The 24365-nt window shown below is 38.8% G+C and overlaps 2 long non-coding RNA genes across 3 annotated transcripts in view; one reads left to right on the forward strand and one right to left on the reverse strand.

Moving 5' to 3' along the window:
• Positions 1-253: 253 nt before the first annotated feature.
• Positions 254-24365, forward strand: part of LOC104150458 (uncharacterized) — a 39756-nt gene continuing 15644 nt past the window's right edge. For both annotated transcript variants that reach the window (XR_011141350.1, XR_695607.2), the window contains exons 1-3: positions 254-708; positions 7353-7459; positions 9866-9991. This is a non-coding gene — a long non-coding RNA (uncharacterized lncRNA). The remainder of the gene's footprint in view (positions 709-7352; positions 7460-9865; positions 9992-24365) is intronic.
• Positions 19815-24365, reverse strand: part of LOC138067435 (uncharacterized) — a 227198-nt gene continuing 222647 nt past the window's right edge. Inside the window, exon 5 of the long non-coding RNA XR_011141351.1 lies at positions 19815-22007. This is a non-coding gene — a long non-coding RNA (uncharacterized lncRNA). The remainder of the gene's footprint in view (positions 22008-24365) is intronic.

Below are 24365 nucleotides of genomic sequence, written 5' to 3' on the forward strand. Positions count from 1 at the left end.
CAGTTACACAAGATTTTATTTATCCCACACCAGTTTATGGGAACTTAGTTCATCACCCCCTGAAACAGCAAAACCAGTATCTTCCCAGAAAGTTTAGAGAGTCTGTCATTGTGGAACATCATGCTTCCTTTTCAATGGGACAGAGTCTCCCTGCAGAACAGCCTGATTGCTGAAAGCATTACAACAAACTGTCGAAAACATACACTTTGGAAAGATTATCTTTCCCCCTCCCTCCCTCCCCCCCTCCCCCCAAAGATTTTTTTTTCTGCTTTACCAGCAGGGCAATAGAGTTGCTGGTACTGCCAAGCTCAATCCCGTTTTTGTGAGTTTATTTGCTGAATTTTTTAGTTTAGTTTTTAGTTAGATTCTTGACAAGCTGCATTAAGTCTTGGCATTCCATCCTGTTCCATGGGAAATCCTACAAGCCTTGTTAGACCACATCGCACTCTCTGGCATACGTTTTGGTGTATTACTAATAGTAATAGTGTTTACTATTGTTTTTTCTAGTCTATACCTTTTTGAAGAACAGGATTTCCATCTTTGACTTCTGACTTCACAGCTTGATGATAAAAACCCAGAGACTCTTAACAAATTTCCTGCACACTGCACTCTACTAATCCTGAACCCAGTGCTGAGATTTTTATCTAGTCAGCTGGCTGCTCAGCAAGAACAGACTTTTTTATCAAGAAGATTCTCAAAATGGAGGAGGTAGGTCTTCCTTTTCTGAAAGAAGAGTTAATTTCTAGCTTTCAGTTTCTTTATAGTGAAGTATTCGTACTTTCTTAGTCATAGTTACTAAACATATTAATGTGACCTGGTATTTCTTTCCTTGACATAATTTCTCTCTAATTTACCTGTGAGATAATCTCAGAGGACTTACTTGTACAAAAGTTTTTTTTTTTTAATCAGCTTTGTAATAAATCACAACATAGCTGATTCTAGTAACACATTCTACTCAAACACAAAATGGCTTGTAAAAAAACATGAATATGCATGGAAAAAGTGTTGTAAAAGTGGTTGTAACTGACATTCAGAACATGTTTTGGGTTTTCAGCATAATTGACAAAGGAAGGAGCTTTGTTAGGAATATAATTTGGGAATAGTACAAGATCCAATGTACACTACAGAATTAGTTGATTTCACATTATGTATTTAACTATACGAATAGACTCTGATTTAACTAAGCTATTAAGAATTTTGTTATAACAGCATTCAGCATTCATCTGTCTGTTCAAAGGAACAATGCTGTCCTGTCCTGAAGTTTAAACCAAAAAAAAAAAAAAAAAAGGAAAGAGCAAGAGAAATGAAAAAAACACCAACTTGAGCAGAGTTATGCCATGTGCTAACTGTAGGCGGATTACAGTGACTGATGTATAGACATACCTTTGCAAAACATAGCCAGAGAACTGCTGCAGTTACGGCATGTATTTTGGACTCAGTGTGGTTCTTGGTGGCACAGGCAGCTTAAGCTTCTCTTACGTGAACCGTGTAGAGATACTTGTTCTATTGGCAGATGACATTCAAGACGACAAAAGGTCTTGTGGTGGTTTCTGTCTCGGTGTTCCCAGCAAACCCATTTCACGTCTCTTCTGGTAGCTTATCAAAATATTTTACATGGTGTTTTGCAGAATATAATTGATGACTGCATAAGCATTCAGTATTCCTGCATTAATGTAGCCTAATATGATATCCTATTTAGAACAGGATTATTGCGCTGGAAATGGTAACAGAAGAAAGCTGTTGAATATGGAAGTAAAGGCAAAGTGTCTAGGGACTAACAGCATGAAAACAGAAGTTTAACTAAGGTGGAATTAAAATTGAAGGAGCTGAATGTGCTCACACTGGGAGGATGAGCTGTCTACTGCGGAGCTCTGAAAGGAATAAAGCTGCAGGTCTTGTTTCGAGGGCTTTTAATACCTCTGGTGTGAATGGCACCAGATGGCTGGAGAATAGTATATGTAGCCTTCATTTAAGGTAGTGGGATGAGCATCTGAGCATGTACAGACCTCTTGCTATGCACAAAATTTTTAAGAAAAGGATAGGTAATGCTATTATAAGAAAATGGGATGGTGACAAACTAACCTCGCGTCTCTGATTTCCCAGACTAAAAAAAATTCAGTAGATATAATCTTATTGGAGTTGGTAAAATTTTTCATATGATGCAAGAGGGAAAATATTATAGAAGATGGGACTGTGTATCAGAATTGTGAGACAGGTAGGCATTGCAAGAAATAATCGAAAATACCAATTTATGTAAAAGCTGTGCTCTAGTTTGGTGTCTGAAACTACATCAAAGTTTGGTTAAACTTCAAGTTTGCTTCAACTGTTGCTCCGTAAACTAACTGAAGGGTCTTCACAGGGCACAAAACTGAGTTACGGATAGGACGGAGACTGATTTATTCTTCTCCTCCCCCTCCCAAGTCCCCACAGGGACAAGCACTGAGTTAGAGGCAAAAGGAAGGGACAGACCTTAGGTCTCTCTGGCTTTCTGGGCACACAGGAGTTCCCGTTCCCCTATGCCTTCCAGGTACAGGAAGATCAGGAGACCTGCACCTGCCTCCGAGCAATCTACTGCCATTTATTTCTAGGGGCAACACTTTTTCTCAGGCCAGATATATGGTTTGTGTTGTATTCTGAGAAAATTCTGTTTTGCTAGTTTCTTAATAGGGTGCACATTAAGAATTTTGTGTTCTTGAATTGTTGACGTGGAAAATATGGAGAGAGTTTATTTCTGAATTCAGTAATGGCATATTAGCAAATCCCGTAACTTCATTATACAGTTATCTACTGCCTTGTCAGGGTACCTTTTTAGTCTCTTTAGGCCACCAGAATGGTGCAAAGCGGCAGTAGTATGAGCCAAAGTCTACTTACTTTCTTTGCCCTGACTGATGCCACAAAGGCATTTTGCATACGCTCCTCCATGTGATAGGTTTCACAGATAATTGCATAGAATTTTTTCCATTGTCTCTAAAAGCTTAGTGACTAAAAACTGTCACTCGGCTAACACCGTGGCCCTGTGTCAGTGGCTTCAAAAATACAGCTGTTCTGAACACAACTGTTCCGTTGGATCACAACTTTGTTATCTGGCGGTTTTCTTAATACTGCAGAATTTCATTTGCTGCTTTCAGAGTGGCATAACGTTTGATGTTATCCTTTTTTGATGGGAGTACAGCCCTGTCTTTGGATTTAAAGCCGTAAAAAAAAATCTACTGCTACATGTAAAATATTGCTTCCTAGGTCCAAGTGTAGCCAGGTACACTGTTAAGATATTTAGAAAGTTGCTATATTATTTCCACTTTAAAAACACTTTTATGTTTTCCATTTTGTTAACTTAGGTTAATACAAAATTGCTCTCCTGGCTTGACATTGATATAAATCGTGCCCTTCCTGCCCCCTCCCCCCCCCCCCCCCCCCACAAAATCCAGGACAGTTAATCAGTTAATTTTGTGTCTTGATATTTAGAACAGATTCTAACTTTGAATAGGGCAGTGTTTTCCAGCCAGATCAGTAGCTACCTCATGTTTTCTTTCGGTATTAGTTCAGGCCTGGCAGCAATACAGCAGTGACAGAAGTAAAAGTCTGAGTATGCTCAGAGATTGTTTAGTTTTAATCCAATAGCAAATATGGTTAATTTCTCCATTTTAAGACTTTCCCTCCCCTCCCTCTCCTATAGCTATTTGTAGATGTCCGCTTCTAACCTTATTTTAATGAGAATGGCAGCTCTAAATCCCTTCTAATCACTGTTCTTTCTTACTGGTTCTAAATAAGGATATTCCCAGTGTGTGTTAATCTCACTTGGTGACGTTTAATCAACTGATCTCAAAGAGGCTGAGTCCTCACTTGCTGCCTGCCTGCTATCGCTTTGGCTCTTCTGCACTGGTAGGGTCAACTGTATTCAAATGTCTTGCTGTGTGCACCAATTCAAACCAAGACAATTTTAAATTCAGGCTTTTTTCCCACAAGGCTAGTGAGTTTCTTTGACTTAACTTTTTTGAATCCTATCTAAGAAAAGAACAAAACAGGGAAAAAATACACATAATTTACATATTCATTTAGCACAGATGTGACAAATACCTTGATTTCTTTATTTCTCTATTTCTTTCTGACTGAAAATTTCAGTTTTGTCAACAGTTTTTTTTTTTTTTTTTTAAATCTTTGTTTAAGCTGCCAGGCCAAATGAGGAAACAATTACAGGATGTTGGCTTTAAAAGTGTCTGGCTTTGCCAAATAAGTTTATCTTTTTTTTTCATTGTGGCTTAAAACATGCTAAACTCAAAGCCGAGTTACTAACCTAAAACTCATGGTAACTGCAGTTTTTTGCATTGGGCTTACAATAAACTTGGATAGTTTTTCCATAGTCCCTTTGCCAGTGATTAGTTTGGAAGATAGTATGTTTTGAATTTGTTGAGAGATCGACTGCTCTTAGCTTAGTTTTAATACTTTTAAAAAGCAATCAATAATGTCCGTTTTGTAATAAACAGAATTTATGAACTGACAAGCAAAATGTAATTATAGTGGGTATTCCGTACAAGAAAAAAGAGGTGATCTTAAAGCCATCTCAGCATTCTGTTTGCGCTCGTTTTCATTCATATAAATGATTAAGTGGTTGTGTGCCGAAACGTTTTTCTCTTAAGGCTTAACGGTAGTCTGGAAAAGTTGTTGCCAAAGATTTCTATAATGAAGTCAATGACTATTTGCATTAACTTTTTCATTGTTACCTACAGACTAAATTTTTCACAGCATTACTTTTATGACTCAGGCCCTAACTCAGCAACAACTTAGACACCTTTTATTTTTTTTCTCTGGGGACTGTATTCTAAAAATGTGAAAATTCATGACAAAAGTACAGCCTGCACCAGAAATTGGGTGGATTTTGCAATCAATGAAACTGTTTCCCTCGGCCTTTCCTCTGCTGAGAAATGGCTCCTTCCTGAATGAACCACTAAAAGAACATTCCAAAAATATGATATAGTGAAGAAGAAAAAGAAAAGAATTTCCTGGTTTGAAATGATTTCATCTTATAGGGCCTGATCCAAAGTCCAGTGAAGTTAATGGAAAATCACCTACTGAATTCAGTAGGCTTTGGATCAAATTCAAAAATGGAGATGTTAGTTTCCATTTAGAGCCAGGTCAAAGCCTTGCTTTGTCCGTGCCGTTTAGCAGTAAGTGTTGAAATAACATGAAGTTAAATAAACATTCTATATTTTAATAATCAGAAACTACAGTGGATTTTAATCAACTTACGCAGTTCAGGCAGCGTTAGATAAAGCCTACCAAGTTCTCTAATGGACACGTTTTGCTGCCTAGCTACTCTTGGAAATCAGCTCTTGAGCAGACCTTCTTATGTTGCTTTTTGATCAGTCATCTTTCTGCGTCAGCAATTTTGGCTGTGTAAGCTTCTGCCAAAGAATCCTCTAGTCTATGTAACTAAAAAAAAAAAAAAAAAAAAAAACCCCAAAAAAAAAAACCCTTCAATTTTCAGTTCTAATATATTCAGGGAATCTAACCATAGTAGATCAGATCCACAGTTGGGGTATAGCCTCCAGCTGTGGCCAATACATTAATACCAGTGGTGAAACTTGCCTGGATTATGCTACAGCAGCAACAGTTCCATAATGCATTCTGTCAAGCCTGCACCATTGGACATGCAGGGGGGTGGTTGCTGTGTTGATCAGGTTAAACCTGACGTACAAGAATAAATCAATTTTCCTCAGTCCTGGAGCTGTAGCAAGTGGAAAGCCTGTGCCTCTGAACTGCTGGATTAACTGGAAAATGTGGGTAAATTCTGTTACAGGAGAAAAACCTTCACTCTGGCCTTCTTCAGTGATAAGCTCCGTTTGGTTGAGATCTGTGCACCTCCATAAAGCCCCAGTGACCTCTGTGGAACTGTATGTGGGTGAAGAGATCAGTCAGCATAGATCTTTTCTCAGAATTGGAGCCTAAAGGCTTACATTTAGAGAGGATGCAAGGAGAAGATGACAGAAATCTGAGCCTGCTCTCAGATACACTTCTCAGTGCGGCAGAGCAGCACAATGATAGCTGTTGTTATGCTAGATGCAAATTCCAGTTACAAACAGTATGTCAGTTTTCTTAGAGGATAAACAAAAAAAATCTTCTGGATAACCTTATCTCATTTGTGGGAAGTAAAAGAATGATACTGGTTAGCTACTGTTAGCTACTGGTTAGGTATGAAACTTACTTTTCATTGTATCAGGCTTAAAGATGCTTAAGTGTATTTGACTTGTGAGATTACCAAATAGCATATATAAAATGCATGCTTATTTCATATCAGAGAATGGTATAGATGTTTGAATGACTAGTTTGTGGGTAGTCTGAAATTGATACTAGTCACAGATCCTGACCTCACTTTAGGCGCAGGCTTATTTTTGAGTTCAGAGTAGAAGACTATAAACCAAGGCTCAGTTTTCTTGATGAAGTGTTACAGCAAGCTGACCTGTGTGCCAGCCTCAGTTTAGTAAAAGAGCTTGCTGATTTAAGCCTTATCTTCATATGGGAATGTGGCCTGTTTCATTATTCATGTATCTATCTGCCTATTTTAGCATGGACTGCTAACCTGACTGCCAGCTGTGGGAAGATGGTGTAGGTTTTTTGAGCCTTGCTCTCGTTATGGGGTATGGCTGACAAGAGGCTCACCTGATCTTCAGAACAGACTGACTGGCAAGTTTGCAACTTCATCAGGTCACAAAAAATTACCATTGTTGGGAATCCTACCTATTTTAAAACCATGAATCTGTTAGCTACTGTTAGTCCCTAGGTGCTCCCAGAAGTACGATGCAAACTCAGCAACTACACCCTACAGTACAGCTGTGAGGTTTTTTTTGTGGAGGCACCACCTTGGCTGCTCTGTCGGTATAGAGCTAATGCAGCAGGACTCTTAACTCATGAGAGTCACCTGAGCAACTCTTGCAGTGGCGGCCTCTTTTCAGACTACGGAGTCACTTTGTCTCAGTGCCAGAAGCGTGATAGTAAGAATAGCAATCGACATGTTAGAAATGCAGGACAGACCCACAAATAAGCATTCATTCTAGAGTTAACTGTTTCCTCCACTGGAAAGGGGAAGGTAGTCAGTGTTCCCGGTAAGCCCAACTTCTGCTCTGGAAGTCTGAACTTCCCTCTGTCTTTGTGTCTTGCAGCCTATACGGTCTTAGTTAGAAACTTCTGTTTGGGTCTCTGTGACTGAACTTTGTGACAGCACTGCAATTAAAAGACACTTAACTGGGAGAGAGGAAACGGTATGCTATTGAAACCTGTTCTTAAAAATAAAGAAAGAAAAAGGTCAATTTTCAATATTTAAGTGGTTAGAACCTGTCATTTCATGTTGTTGTTTTCAGGCTGACATAAATGACAGGACAAAGGAGCACGCATTGAAATAAAAGGAAAGTTCAGAACAGATGTCAAGAAGCATTTTTCATGTTGAATGTGCGGAGTGGTCAACCAGGTAAGGGAAAAGCATTTTCCCATTTAGGAAATAATTAGATGGCCCATCATGGACAAAATGGCTTTCCTAATTTCCTTTTTCTCTAATATTCTTACATTCTTATTACACTCCAGTTGCTAGTCACACTTTTCTCTGACTGGAAGCTACATCGTCTGGACATGAACCTAGTTCTTACATAAATGAATGAACTATGTAGCTGCTAAAGGAACAGCTATTTAACTAGATATTATTCTGTCTATATTACATCATGCCGTTATGTTCAAGGTTTAACAGTGCTTCCGTTTTGAAGGTCAGGGTTTTTGAAAGTTCTTATCACATCTACCAAATTGGGTCTGGGAGGAAATAAGAGTGACAAAAAATATGCTGGTTTTATTATTTTAAGGAGTCTGATTATTTTTCAATGATAGAAATGTTACACCAAAATGAACTTGGGAGATAGCTTAGAAAAAAACAATTGCAATGGACCAAAACAAAACAAGACAAAAAATGAGCATAGTTCTGGGATTTTGTTGTAGTTGAGGCTCCCAAATCTGCTATTGACTTCCTGTATAATCTTGCTGCCAGTCTTTTATAATCCCATGCCTTATTTTTTCCTGTTCACAGAGTAGAATAGCTGTACTTCCTCAGGTGAACTGAGTGTGAAACTAATTATTTAGGGCACTGACATTTGACATCTACCAAGTATCAGTCAGCATTAAGTTAACTTATGGTCATGATCCTCATTTCAGAAAAGCTTTGGTGCGTTACAAATGATCTGTGAAGGCTATTTGAAAGTGATAGATAGATTATCCCCACTGAGGACGATGTTAAATTTCCGACCTAGAAGCTGAAAGTCTTTGGTGTGTAATAGAATTTTCCAGTTACTGTTACTTTCGGAGTGAGACCTTCAAAAGACTTGCAGAAAGAATAGCTACAACAGCAGGCCATGTTTCCAACCTAATGGTTGAATTCCGCCCTGTAAAATGTAGAGCGCTCTCCCCACCTAGCTCCTATAGTTTCCTATAGTTAAATTGAGAATGCTGGTGGCTAAATGATGCTGCTAGGATTCTCAATTTAAAGCCATTTATGTGATAACTAAATAAAAGATTTTCATGCTTCGGGGAACCACTTAGTTGGAGGTGCTTCTGGCTTGCTCCTTAAATATGGATCTCAACATTAGTTTAAAAAAAAAAAAAAAAAAAGGTCCTAAATATAATTACTAATTTACACGTCTAATTACGGTTATTTAAAAAAGCCAGTAGCGTTAACAGACAGTGGCTTTGAGGAGCTTTGTTTGCTGAAGATGTTTGAAGAGAACGATCATTTCCTTTTTAAAAAAAAAATAAAAAATCCACCTTTAAATAAAAGGCCAAAGGTTAAAAAGCTGTTTTAATGACATCTGGAGGCACTGTCAGGCACAGCACAGAGCAAGTGCAACTTTGCATTGGTGTGGGACTTGCTTAAGGTAAAAACAGCCAGGGAACTCCAATTTAAGGATGATACTCTGCCCTCATTGCTGGCTTTTCTCCCACTGTAATCCTCTTCCACTTCACAGCGCACACATTGGTATTCATTAAGGCTAGAACATCAATTCGGAATTTCTTGACTTTTTGCCGAGGTATGTGACTCTGATACTCTGTATTTTCTGAGATTAATACTTTGGGGTTGTAAGTGCAGGGAAGACATTCAACAATTCAAAAGTGGGTGCATCCTGGTGCCAACAAACCTTCCCCATCTAAAAAATTCAGTCATTCCTCCTCATATGTGTGAGGAGACATTGACTTAGACGTGAAGTTTTCCTGGAGAAACAGAATCGTTTTGTGTAGCAGTTTTCAGGAAATCAAAGGTGTTTCTGGATATTAGCTTTTTGGTTTGACTTTTCTACTGGTGGAAGATTTAATGGTGTTGTTAATTCTTACGCAGCAAACGTCTAGTATTAGTTTTGGAGGAATATGAACAAACTTGTGCAAATATGATTACTGTGTCCTAACGTCCTCTCTCATCAAGCTTGCATGGAATCCATCACAATTCTGCCTAATATACTGAGGGTAAGGACAAATTCTATATGCCATACCATTATTTGGCAGAACAAAGCCAGATCCTTCAGGGTAGAGTGGCTGCTTCACTAACAGTCTGCCTGGGTTCTGCAGCCATGTTTTGGCAAGAGAAAGAAGATCAGTTCACAGGCACGGAATTCCTGCTCCATTTTTCCCCTCCCTTCATGCAAGTGTAAGAGGGAAAAAGAAGAAACAGCAGGAAGTCTGCATACCACACCGATCCATACCCTCTTAAACAAAATCTGGCACTATTTTGAAGTGTCTTAGAGAATCTCAAGCAGGTACAGGGAGAGAAAACCTTTCCTTTTTTTGGTCTCTGGAGTACTGACAATCTCTTATTTCTTTCTTTGTCCTGCTCAACACTTTTTAGCTTGTGCTGTCATACTCAAGGCTATCCCTTGCCTGTCTTGCACAGTTTTGATATTGTTAACTGGAACAGATTTGAAGTAGGATTCAGCACTCCAAATACCTGGACTCAAATGCCAAAAGTCATATTGTAAGTACAAGCTTACCGTTACGCAGTTTTTATTTAAATGATTTGAGTTCCTTTCCAGATGCGTTCTTATTTCTGGGCAGTTTAAGGTGACTTTTGGTCATGCTTTCAAAGCTTTTTTTCATATCTATGATATTATAAACTTTATGTTCTTTAAAAAAGAAAAAAGAAAAAAAGGATTCTTGTGAAATGATGTGATCAAGAAACGACAGCTTTTAAGGAAAGGATGGGAGGGGGTGATCTTTCTTGACACGAATCATGCAAAGTTAGGTACTTTGCCTAATTGAACTCTACAGTCAATGGAGGCAGAACTATCTCGAGTGAGTAACTCAACCCTCCCATTCCATGGCAATATGGGCTGAACAGACCCTTAGCAGGAGCTAAGCAGTTTAGTTTTTGACATCTGCTGTTAGGCCACAGCATCTGTCTTCAGAAGGAGTGACGAGCCACATTAAATAATGCTGCCAAATCTGATAATTTTATGAAATGAATTGAAAGTTGGGTTTGCATGTATTATTTTCAGCTCACTTACAGCTTCCGTTCTGTGGGTTAGAAATTCTTAGTTTGTTAATTTCTCTGATTCTGTTTGGAAGAAGGAATTATTCTCAAACTAAAGTAGCATGTCCAAAGTTTCCCCAGTGTCTTCACTGTGGATTCACGGTGCTACAGTACAGTGCAAAAAGATTATGCTAAGTGGTGGCTTGGCGTGACGTTTCTCAATGTCTCAACCTGACAAAATCTGCAAGTATCATGGAATAACTCTACACAAGCAAGCCATATTAGTATTACAGTTAATGCAATGCATCATATTAAATATGCCATGAGCACCGAGATCCTGTAAAATCAAATAATAAATAAAAGAAATCTATCAAAACTGAGTACCAAAAACATAGCTCAGTAGCATGGTTTCATTTGCAGTCAGTAAGCAAGCAAGCCATTTCCAAGCAATGTTACTAGAGAAGGCAAGATATGATCCCCTCAATATACGTGTGCTTACCTTTAAGATATAAAGTACATGGACTTACTCATACGGCAAAGGTTAACCTTCTGGATATCTGTTTGTGGGAACAGGGATATTAGTTTGACAATATAAACTGTACTGCACAAGAAAATCTACTGCGGGGAGAGGGGATTTGGTTGGAAAAAAATACACAATATGCCACAGGTAATTACAAGACCAACTGTGGACTCCTCAAGAGCTTTCTTTAGAAGAGGTCTTCGCTAGCTAGAGAATGAGAGCCACATTAAAATTCACATTCTGCCATAGGTCGATTCTTGGTATCACAAAGGGTGTAATGTTTCTGTACCTCACTTTTTCCTTCTCCAAGGGAGTGGTGGGGTTAAATTTGTACATATATATTTTCAAATTTTCAGAGAAAAAGCGCTACATATGTGCAAAACACTATTAATATCAAGATCACTATGTTTTGTCTATTGACACAGTTGTCATCCTGGAAAACAGCTGTCATATCATTATTGGCTATAACTATTCCAAGAGGAAATATTAAGTACAATAATGCAAAATCTCTTTTGAGCAAATTTTCTTTGTTTATAGGCCACTGAAAGTAGTAACTAGCCCTCTTAACCTAAAAGGCATCATTTCCCTTTCAGTTTCCAGTGCTGAAAACACTGAATGCAAAAAAAGACTATGTAGATCACTCCTCTTTTCTTCCACATAATTTGTTAATGTGTATGTCGATGGAGAATTTTGAGAGATTCTTTTGATGCAATGTAAGAACAAATTATCTTTGTTCAGTCCAATTTATACAGGAGAATAACCGACTCTAAACAATGCTGTGATCAATGCCGCTGTGACCATCTTGAACACATTCGCCAAATATTTATACAGAAATTGGCTTTATAAGATTGCTATGTGATTTTTTTTTTTATTAATTTAAAAAGATCAAAATTTTAAAATGATACTGTCATTTAAATGTCGTGTGAAGGTTTAAGTGCAAATCACTCCAAGGTAACTTTTTTTTTTAGGAGCGGACTAATGCAGTATTATGTTTTATAGCGCAATAAAATTATGTGCTAAAATTATGCTCATAAATGTAGGCAAATGTAAACCAAGCTATTAGTTATGTTTTCTCAGATAAAAGTGATTAGCATAGCTATCAAACTCTTCTCCCATTTGAATAACAGAATTATGTCTGAAATCTAAGGCTTGTTTGCAAAAGCTGAGTCTTAAAAAGAAATGTAAATCCAGCTATCCATGTTGTATTTGAAAGTGAATGCAACGGTCTGCCCATCATTCTGCTAACAACTAAGAGCAGAGGAATGTGACCCAAATTGCAGCAAAACAAATCAATAAGAAGTGTGCCTCTAACAGTGTTTTAGAAATCGTTCTTAGCACTTTATCATCTCTTTACTGCTGATCAGATTTATTTAAAAACTATTGTGGTTTGTTTAAACATACAAATGATGAAAGAGTCTTATAGCAACAGTCACCGTGAGACAAAGTTTCATGTATAATTCATGAGGTATATGGTCATCTACTAGAAAATTAAATTTCCATCTGACAGCTATACTTGTGGTAGTGTCCTCACAGGAAGGCACATGGTATATAATTAAAATCTGAACAGAACAAATTAATGCTGATTACTTCATAAACAATTTCAAAGCTTGAATACTGTTGCCTGTCTTTATCGGATCAAAAGATATTTTGATGATGTATATAGAAGGATGTACATATTTTCTTGCCCTTGTATCCAGTTGTTTTCTTAATGCCTAGAGGTTGTGGTTAAAATTGCTACTGGGAAATCCAGCTTTTGGGGGGGGGGGGGGGATTAAAAAGCTAACCCCCACTCCAAACGTGCAAGGAACAAAAAAAAAAAAACTGTCTCTACTAGTAGGTGGCTTTCATGTAATGCTAATGCTGATTGGTCCCAGGCAGCCTTTAATATTTTAGATGCAAATCACTGCTCAGATCAGTGCAGTGTTCCCTTTGCGTCCTCCCTGTCTACCTCCCTCATCCTCCTAAATTTGGCTAGTCAGTATCATTGGAAGCATTTAATGGGTGTTTGCCACACTGATGAGAGAAAGACTATAGATGGCCAACTCTGACGCTCATGAAAGACTTCCTTTTATTGTTTGCAATAAAAAATAAGAACTATTAAGTATAATATTGTCAGGCTTTTCACCTAATCACTCAATAAAGACTAGTGCGGGGAAGGCTCACACCCGATCTTACCAAATGGGATTTTTTTTTTTAAAAGTTTTTTTAAGGTCTGTGCAACGTGAGTTTTAGCCCATGCTGGCAACCATGATACAAAGTCTCAGGAACATGTTAGCACATGCTGAAGTCTGATACTGCTCCTTCACTCCTCTGTTGCCTGTGCTACGTTAGGTTAAGTTAGCAGAGACAACACTACGCTACCACATACTAAAATTATACCTTTCTAGGCACCGGTGTCTTGCTCATTGTTTCGATACTGGATAGACGGATTGACTTCTGTTTCTGATACAAGGACATTTTCTGTATGATGAAACAACATCATTTATTGATCACATGTATTTCAGGTTTTGCCATCCCTCCACGATCTTTTTTTCTGGAGAGACTGACGTTTACAAACCATACAAAATGTACAGTAACAGATTCCTGTATGTGCAACAACAGCCTTTCAGTAACACAGGCCAAGACAATTTACTGAGAAAGAAAATGTCTTTAAATTAAAGAGAATTTGAAAAGATGGCAAGACTAAACCTAAAAAAATTCAGATGATAAATGTGCACACAAATACTGGTGGTGTATAAAATGATATCACATTGCATTCTCAAGTGAATTGATGCATATGAGTATTTGGTAAAGATACCAGGGTTTTACAAATGTTGAGCCCTAGAAAACGTGAAGGAAGATCTGTCTAACAAACTGGCACTTACTAGCTGGTAAAGCGATTAGCACTAATCCGTTCACAGGCACTGTGGTTCTCCATTGTGAATGAACAACTCTTCTCCCCCACTCCCTCCTGCCGCTTTGTTAGAAAGGTTCCGTGTCAAAGGACTGTGTGTGGAAAAGCAGCAGTGGTACCATCATTGCAGCCTCTTCCCCTCCTCTTTCTGAGACGGTCTGCAGGATAATGGGTGACTTTTCGTTGTACCTCACTAATGGGCGTTTGGGTGCATACCTCCGTTCTTATGTCAGGCTCTTCTTACCCGAGTTTGCTAAATAAATGAGATCTTGCTATCGCTATAATCAGAAATTCATGATTAGAGATACGGCTTAGGGTATTAGGCGGATTCTAGTTCATTAATAGAACCACAGAATAACCTTGGTTGGAAGGGACCTCTTGAGAACATCTAGTCCACACGCCTTATCCCCCCCCCCTGCTCAAAGCAGGGCCAACTTTGCAGTGAGATCATGGTGCTCCGGGTCTCGTCCAGTGAAGTTTTGAATAAAGTTATGAGGAAACTCTTAGTAGGATTTGCTTGCTGTTGGATTTGTTTGTTTCTGTGCCTAGCACAAAGATATCTAAAAGTAGCTGATGGTAGAATACTGGATTAGATAGCTCAAGCAATTCTTCCAGTTTGGAGGCTATGAAGAAGGAAATAACTTTTGTAGCATCAGTGCTGGGTTTTGTTGAACACTGCCCTTGAATGACGTTCTTTCCCTTTTACAGTGATGACAATGAGAAGTTAGTTTCTGATCTCAAAGGACTTGGGCTGGAGATGGGACAGGGAAAAACTGGGTTCTGAAAGTGTGGAGAAAGATGCAAAAAAGTAATCAGACCGAGCCAGAAATGCCATAAACTGAACTGTTATCTCAAGCAATGGGGAATATACAGATATAGGGAAAATACCCAGGTTTAATGAGAGTAAAAAATGAGTGAAGATTGCTTGAGGGTGAGAACATCAATACTGAGATTAATGGTGAGCAGTGACAGCAGCTGCCACGTCAATACTACGCTAAGTTTGAAAATGTTTTAAGCATAAAAATTCTATATAAGGAGACATTCCATGGAGTAAACTTGAGTTTATGCCATCTGCAATTTTTTAAGACCCACTGGACACCAATTATACCTAGTAAACACTATCAGATGGCCAAAACGTGAGACATGATGTTACATGCGCTGAAAAATCTGTCATGCTACAATGTCTGTTTAACGCAAGCTGAAAGAACAGTATAAACTGCCAGTAAATATGAAATGAAAGGAAAATAAACACTGCAGTGCATGACTTCCTGTGGGATTTGATATTAATCCCCACTTATGCGGAGTAGTCTGTACAGCATATTTTCCCTAGGGGACTTGTGAGTTATCCAGCTAATGCTTATTCAAGGCATATGATTTGTATCCAGCAAGAAATCACACAGGATTTTTTCAATCAGCTCCAAATATACCGTATTGATAGTGAAGTCTGTGTAGTTAGGTTTAGGGGAAAAAAAAAAAAAATCCACGAAAACACGCCTAATGTGCGCATTTCATTATGCAGTGCTCAGCACTGACATAGTTCTCAGACAAGAGGTGCAGTTTTAAACATCTGACTATCAACTTCTAAAGGTCTCTTTGGATTCAGTTCTTCCATAAGCTTTCAGTAGTTTCTTATCCTGTTACTACCTCCATCTCTTTAGGGAACAAATCATAGCTTAGTTGTCCTCATCAGTTCTTTCCCTGTTGCATCCTGACGACGGATGCCCTCTCTGTGACAGTTTTTGTGGTCTCTTGTGCTTACTGTCTGAGCACAGCTTTTCCAGATTCAAATTCTCCTGCATGATCTGTTCTCACTTCACTTCCCACTGACACCACTGACAATCCAAACTCTCTCCGTTTTAAGGAAGGGAAAAGAAAAAGGATTTTCCTTTGTTTTGATCACAGGCAGAAGGCGGTTTGCATGATGTCCTATCATAGGATCCTTTAAGACACACTGGCTTAGTGCGTACATCTTCTTTTTAAAGTCTCGGCACTTTGTTAGGTCATATGCTTTAAAAGACATTTGTTCATTTCCTCTTTAGTCACCTTTAAATATTATTGTATTTAAATTTTGTTAGTATGAATACTAGAACTGTTTGGTAGACTTTTAAGAAGAGAAACATTTGTTCCCAAAGAGCAAACATGTGAAGTCCGCTGTGCCAAAGGCTTGCTGCCATAAAGTAGATCAGAAAGGTTTGGCTGAAATACGTCCTGTGTCCATGAGGGGGGAGAATGGCCTGTCTTAGCCACTGGATCATTTCCCAAGCTAAGCCTGGATGTACTATTAGGCGCTGTACATTTTAGTTTGTGCAAAAATGCCTTGTTTACTTTTCACGTTTGGAGACTGGAATACGGAAATGCCAGATGTTACATAGTTGCTACTCCTTGTAGTAACATGTATGTGGTATACATGTAGCAAATGCTCCAAAGACTGAATCTTGGCCTGAGATTACCAGTATGCTAAGTATAGATATTACATTGTTCAGACTTTTTTTTAAGAGTTCCAATTTGGTATGTTGCTGCTCTTTTTAAATAGGCATAAAGAGATGGAAAGGATATGGGGATATTTTAAGTTTTTCCAAAATGATCTTTCTTTAAGCATGTTTTCCTATGCAGCTGGCAGCTCTTTAGTTCCAGTGAGACTGAGAACACTTACCAGAAAATCTTTCCTTGCTAATAAAACATGAGCTGAGTTTGTCCATTTTTGGAAATAAACAAACTACTGATTTACATTTTTTACCAAACAGTTAAATGGTAAGCGTAGGTGAAAGTGCTGAAGGACTTCAGAAAGCGCGAGAGCCTTTGCCTTCTTTTTAACACAGAGGCACTGAGAACCTTTCCTGGATCACTCGTAACTGAGGAGAATTTAGCTCTTAGTCTATTGCAGCCGTTAGGTGCTTAGAGCCGTTAGGTGCCTGTCTTCTCATCCCTGAGAATTTCCTGCAGGCTTGGGTGACTTGATCTGTGCCTCTGTCAGGTTCTGCCTGCATGTGAAGAGTAATGCTGTTTTTGTAGTTTGATTTATTGGGTAAGGGCATAATTTCTTCTCTGTGGGTTCCTACTATGCTGGAAATATTTTGATGTGGTAACCTGTGATTTTCTCAGACTTTTTAAAATGTGTGTTTATGTTCTTTGCATACCTCCTAAAAGTGGCATAATTTCAGATCCTGGAACCAGTGATTTTTCCCCGGTTAATGTGGAGAAAACGCCACAGGAGCTGTAGAGTTCATAAACCTCAGTTTCTAGCTTTGTTCACAAGACTCAACTACTGCAATAGCTTTGCCTATTAGCACTATGCTTGGACTTTGGCTCAGTATTTGCTGAGTCAGGAGGAGAAGTGCTACCTGCTCAGTCCTTTTTGCTGCCGCATGTAACAGCCCGCTCTTCAAAGTGACCTCACAGCTACTTATTGTCCTCATCTTCCAAAAGGAATTAGTGAAGATACTGAGATGATACTGGTTTCCTGTTGGTAAACAGGTGAGACGTTCCTGGGGAATGAAACCCACTTCTCTTACGCATCAGACTTACTGCCTTTGGAAGAGCATCAATTCAATGTCAGGTCTGCAAAATGTTCCAAGCCTTTAGCAATTTTGTATACAAAATTCTTAGTTGGCTGAGGAAGCCCACAGATTTACTAAAAATTAGGAAAGTGTGTATGTGCCTACCAGTTGGGTAACTATTAACTGGTGGATTTGTTCCCTGATTGCTGGAAATGCAGTGCCATGAAATGACTCCTTTATTGATCTGTGCATTCACCTTGGGGGTTACCCTTCGCTGTAAAAAACATCTCCCTTTCTGTAAGTGGTTCTTATGAGTTTTGATGAAGGTAACAGGACAAGGTGATGAAGTAAAATGAAAGTGAATGCATTTGCTCTCAGTTCTGAACAGTAAATTGCTCCTTGGAGTCCTGTTCCAAAAACTGGACACTTTGTTGCAGGTAATGAGTTAATTAGTGGCATCAGCAACGCTATTTGCTTTTCCCAGTACTTAAGAGTACTTAGCTAAGAAATGTTTCCTATATGTCATGTACTGTAGTCCGAGCCCCGAACAGCTTTAAAACACTTAATTCTTCCAATTATTTAACAACCTAGACAACAGTCTGAATGTCTAGAAAGAGAACCCACTTGTTCTCCACACACACCATCTCTCTAATGAAATGGCAACTCGCAGACGGAAACTCTGAGAACATGTGATTCTTGCCAGTATGAGGTTGGACTCATGCTGATGGTTAACTTGCTGAATACCAGGAACATCAGAAGTGCCAAGACTATTTCCTCTCTTTTACTGCATAATAAAACGCCATCAAAACATTCAGGGAGCACCTTTTGAATGCTTAAACCTTTCTGTGATCAACAGATAATCTTGTGCAATCCTGAGGTCTTTTCATGCTGGTAGGCAGGGCTGCCAGACACAAAAAAGAAAATTTCCTCTGTGGTATTACTATCCTCCATACGCAATTGAAGTTACTCAGAAAGAACCATAAAATCTGTCGGGTCAGTTTTTTGGCACTTACCGATTTGACTGCTAATGAGTAAGTTCACTCTAATGTGGTACTTCTACGTTGCAGGATTCTGAACTCTACTTAAAAATGAACTCAATGTATGGTCCCCTAAGGTATGGCTGTTGTCCTAATCTCTCCTTACTCCGTCAGTAGAAACCTGAGCTTGGTAAAGTGTTTATTGAATATAGGCCACACAATAAACACTTGCATATCCGGGAGTTACCTAATGGACCTACGTTTAAGAAGCCACATGGGTAATGGATTGTAAAATAGATAGCTGTACCTCTGCCTGGTCCCAGCGTGCATTGAAATTCTTAAGGCTGCAGAGAGTTGCCTATTGGCAAAGTTGTCAAAGCGCTGTCAAAGTAATGCTGACCACTCCAGTGGAATCCGAACAAATTGAAATCATCTGGATGTGCTGGCAGAAGCCAAAAAGCTGACTTTATACTGCTTTTTCCAACAGAGCAACCAGACCACAACACTGGACCATGTGGGTGGCCTCACCCACTTATATATATATAACACTTCTGGAAGTGAAAAGGCTATGAAATCACTAACTGATTTACCCTCTGTATAACACAGCTAGTTTGTCTTGGTGGCTTAACAGGCTGTGACGCACCATCGCTAAGGCTAAGATTCTCAAATTCGAGACAAGGAAAGTTTGACAATTGCACAATTACTTTCCTTCATGTGCAGGCCTACATACTGGAGGACTTTGCTTATGAAGCAATTGATGCTGTCTGTAGAGAAAGAGATGTTGATATGTATATGTTTTAAAGACAGACTAAGGCACTCAAACTGTGTTTTCCAGAAGAGTGCTTTTTCATTGTATTCTAGGTGCAAGCTATCTGAGGAATTAGGGTCATCAGCTGTGTAAGTGAAGGCCCTTTGAATTTACTGTAAGATCACTGGAAAGAGAATTTGTCCCATTGTCTTAGTCTAATGCTTAAATCGGAAGAAGGAATAGCTGAGGTAAAGAACAGAAAGGCCTGGAGAGTCAGGTGAGCAAGATTCTGTAGTTGACTGAGGGACACACAAATTGGTCTTAGAATTCATGAGGGAGTTGATCCTGCCTGTTCCCTGAGCTCCGATGGTTTGGATAAAATGGAAACTGGATCTTGCCAAACAAAAGCCTGTTGTGTCTGAATACCTTTTACTGAAAAAGAAAGAAATCCCAGCTTCACTAATTTCAGTAACAAAACTCACATTGACTTCAGCTCGGAACAGGATGGGGAAGAGGTGACAAGGTTTCACCAAGAGTATTTGGTACGTGCTTTGAAGAATGTATGACGAGTAAAAACAGGAATTCACGCTGACTGGTTTTAAAGGACAGGAGTTCAAATGGCAAGAAAATTTTGTGGGTGTTAAAAGCAGTGGATACATTAAAAAAAGACATTCCTTGTTCCTCAGAAATTCTAATTAACTTTTTATTTATATTACAATAGCATGGAAGAACTCCAGGGAGGTACAGGAACCTAAAAAGTACTGAGCATTGAGGACTACATAATGAAATCCGGTTTTTTGTTCCTAGGGCCGTTATAACATAAATTGCAAAAATCTTGTATCTCTATTGCATGGGCTGTCATTCCTGATCAAATGTTCATCCCACGAGTATGGATTTTGTAGATGTTGGCATTCATGATCTGTTAGAGCTTCTTTCCAGTATTTTGCCTCATCATTTGGTCTTTGAAAGTCCACGCAGTCACGCGCTTGTCCTGCAGCTACAAGATCATGCTTCTTTCTGTTGTCATTTTTGGTCACAATGCACAGCAAGAAACTGAAGACTGCCAGGTGCACCCAGTAATGGCAGAAAGGGAGGAAAAAAGCACAATAAAATGAACTTCTCCACCCTAATAGGAGATTTAACTTGTAACTGCCTTGGGAGAGGACGGTTCCTCCTTCAGTAGCAGTCTAAACTCTTGATCGTAGCGCAGCCAAGACACATCCCCAGAAACACAGTTACTGAGCATTAAATGGGTCTACATTTCTTTTTTGAAAAACATCCTCTGAAAAGCCTGCGTAAACAAGGAGCCCACATGTTCAACTAAACTATTTTTTGGCTCTCTTGCAGTATTTGTTGACTCACTGAGATTTCTGTATGTGTGTAACTCTTAAAATTCCACGCTCCCTGCACTGAAGGCAGATTTTCATTTTTCTTTCTCAGTCATCTATGGCTCATGGATTGACTCCAGAATCAGCCTGTACAACGGTTACTGTTTCAGTGGTTGCCATTAAAATGTTAGTTTTGTCAGCGGCTCTCACAATGTTTTGGTAACTTTGTTAAAAGCTGGATTTTAACAGTGGTTACTATACACTAATAAGTATGACAAGTCTTTATCAGTATTAATAGTGATAAAATAATTTATTATCAGGTCTGCGATTATGACTTGAGTTCAACATTGCTTGCCTTTATACACTTAAAGCAGGAAATGAATTTCCTTCTTTGTATGGAAATAGCCTATTTTCCCCAAACTTATTTTTGAGTGAAGAATTTCATTTCTGAAAATCCACAAACTCTTTCACAAGCCCTGTTTTCCTAAACAACAGTCTCCATCCCTAGCTGAGGTAACAAGTGTCTAAGAGCACCAAGACACACAACTAATAAGGAATAATACAGAGCCTACAAGTATGAGAGAGTATGTGCATTATCGTATTAATGTTTGTTACGTCTGTTCTGCGTACTGTCTTATGAAAAAAAATAATTTCTAAATACAAACAAATCAATAGTTTAGCTTGTAATTGTCATTCATGGACGATAATTCTGAATCCTGAGGAACTATTATGCAGGTGATTGTATTTGGACAGAATTTTGGGCCTGTCTTGTTTTGTTGAGTTTTTCTTTTAAAAAGAAAAAGCTTCCCACCCCCTGAAACCCCAGTGTTTGGCAGCTGTCAGAACACAAGCTGTCAGCACACAAGGATTCAGAAAACCTATAGCCCATTCCCAGCACTGCCAGTAATCTGAGGTACAGCTTGGTCAAGTTCCTTCACTCACTATGTTTTTGGTGCCCTTCCCATCTTTTGCCTTCCTTCGACAGTTACATTTCTTCAGAGTACAGTCTCTTTCCAAGATGTATTCAGACAGCTGCGCACTGCAGCTGGCCGCAACCTTCATTTGGGCCTCTGAGCTCTTCTATTACAAGTCTTTGTTCCTCAAATGACTTTGCGTATGTATTTTTGGAAAGAGAAGAAGAGTAGAAATGAGATTGCTGCCCCTCCATCATTGCTGCTTTAGAAATTCTTCTGTGAGATACTAGCAATATAGGCATTAACTGTATTTATGGAATGAAATCTAAAAAGTTAAGGTATGCTACATAAAGGAATTAAGATTAGTTACGGCTCTAGCTTTTGAGCAACTTCCTGGTATTTTCCATTCCAGGAAAATAGTTCCACAGTGATCAGATGTAACGCACATGATATTTTCCAGTGTATTCCCCATATACTGCAGGACTGGAAATGCACACGTCCAATTCCAGAACCACTGATTAAGCTGAGATCCTAAGGATTTTCCAGTAACGCAAGGAGAAGCTCAGTGAAGCCTTCCAGGGTTAGATAGCTGTGGAAAAGGAGTTTGCAATCTTGAACGCCTAACGTAGCGCTTAACGTGGAACCTGAAAAAAAAGATTCAATCATTTGGGTTAATGAATTTTGAGTAATTTATGATAATAATGCGATCATTTCCTCTCCAGCAACGTTCATTTATTGTTTTCTGAAAAAGAGGTGTTACGCTAGCCAAATTAGTCATGATCATTGTACTGTCTTAGGAAATCAACTGCTTAAGCCAAGGTACCTAGTTTGGTTTTTCACTCTCACTGTAGGAAAACAGCTGCCCAATTTCAAGGTGCTGCTGTGCTCACACAGCAGGGCCCATCTCTCTGACGACCAAGAATCTACCACTTTCCTAGAAGAGCATTTAGACAGGATGATTCCTGGGCACATGAATGAAAGGTGCACAATATTACTAAAACCAGGGAGCTCTAATCAGTAGTAAATGATCCTTTTTTTGGTGCTGGTAGTGCAAGGTCTGACAGTTCTGTAGACTTTATTGCGGATTTTAATACTTACAGTTCCTGATTCAAATATTCCAGGCATGGCAGTTCAAGGTATTCAGTACGTTTAGCAGAAGACTGCAAGAAGGAGGAAAGGGTGTTTTCTTGAGGTACAGGATTCTTGGTCTTTACCACAGTATTTTTATAGGATCTCAATCAAGCTGTGCTTTTTAACGGTAGTTAATTCTTCAGCTTCCTTCTTTTTCGGGTGTCTCAACTGAGACGCAGCGATTTCATTTGCTGAAGTTCACACAGTAGCAACTGATCAAGTGAACATAGTGCCAGATAGTCTAAATCAGGTACTTGAAGCCTTAGATTTAGAACCAAAATAGGGTAGACTCCTTTAATCTCCGTGCTGTGGTTTCCCACCCTGAAGGCTGAGTTGATAACATGCCCTCAACTCATAGAGGTGTGTTAGTGTGAAACCCTGTAATACTAGAGTGATAAGCATCACCAAAAGTCCATGGAGGGATTAATAGGTCTGTTTTCAAAACAGGCCTTGGACAGTGCTCCATAAATAAAGCCAGAGGCAGCATATTGAACAGCGAGGAGGAAAGAAAATTTTGAACAGCTGCTTATTCTTCGAGCAGCAATAGTCCTTTGTATTCTTTGATGTAGGATCTTGTTGAAAATTAACAAGTGAAGTTTTAAGGAGACTGAGTTAATGGCATCTTTCATTTGGTTATTTATGGGCTTGAATTTTCAGCCCTCATACTACTCTTAACACAGCTAGTTAGGAGGTAATACACAAAAAATTTGAAGTTCTCCAGTTCTGCTTATTATGTTACTTCTCCAAATTACAGTCCTGTTCCTGCAAGCTGCTCTTTGGTGGTGGATCAGGGCACCTTTTTTCTTTTTTCCTCATCTCTCATCTCCTCCTCACCCCATACAATGGCTCGTCAGAATAAGGACCGAGCCCCAAGTGTTCACGTGTGTTTCCTGGCATGCGCAACACAGCCACTGCTTTCAAGAGGAGCACCAGGAATGCAGGTCGATTCCTCTTTGGAAGCTTGCTATGGGGTGCCCTAGAGAGGCAACGTTATTATTAGCTACAAGTGGTTTTCTTAAGCACTTTGATTAAAATACGGCTGAAGAGGTATTCTGGCAACTTAGCTTTTGTTTCTATTTGACTTGAAAAAAATGGAAGGAAAAAAATGTTTTGCTGAATTGCATGACCTCACGGGCCATATTTCATGTTCTTCATTGAAATGTGGTTAAAATAATCTTGTATTTAACCAGTTCCAAACCTTCAAACAGCAACATTTTTTAAAACTGTCAACTTAAAAGACAGGCTATTTTTTTTTTCTTTGACTGTATTCATCAAATACTTACATATACAAAACATTCATCATTAATTAATATGAGCACTGTAATTCATATAAAACAATTATAGCATTTAGAGTTTTTAGAGGAGCTATTATTGCTGTCTTAGCCCTTTTAAAAAATATACTCCCCAAAGGACAAAATGTGATCCATTAATATGTATGTATTATTACTTTTTCGTAGCTCTAAGACTGCTGATGCCTGTGAATATGGAAGCATTTATAGGTTATAGACGGTCTGTTAGTTGACTTGCAGTTCTAAGTGCAGTACTACTAAGTGCAGTATTTTCTAGAACCTAAAAAGCAATATTAATTACGCTCTGTATTTAGTAGAGAGTGTCATATTTTTTCTTCCGGAGATTTCACTTTCCTGTGATCCTGCAATAGCAACACTTCAAGTTGTTAGGTTATTTAGAATAATTGGCAACGTCGGGATAAAAATTTCTGGTTGACTGTTTATTGCACAAATTGATAAAAAATAATTCATCTTACGTCAATCTAGCATTTAAGCAGCCTTCCTACTTTTCTGAAATCTAGCAGTTCTGAGATGATACATTCTTGCAGAAGGAATTTCCCCTCTTGTCGCATTTTAAGGTAA

This window comes from Struthio camelus, chromosome 5 (assembly GCF_040807025.1).
Source record: "Struthio camelus isolate bStrCam1 chromosome 5, bStrCam1.hap1, whole genome shotgun sequence".
NCBI lineage: Eukaryota > Metazoa > Chordata > Aves > Struthioniformes > Struthionidae > Struthio > Struthio camelus.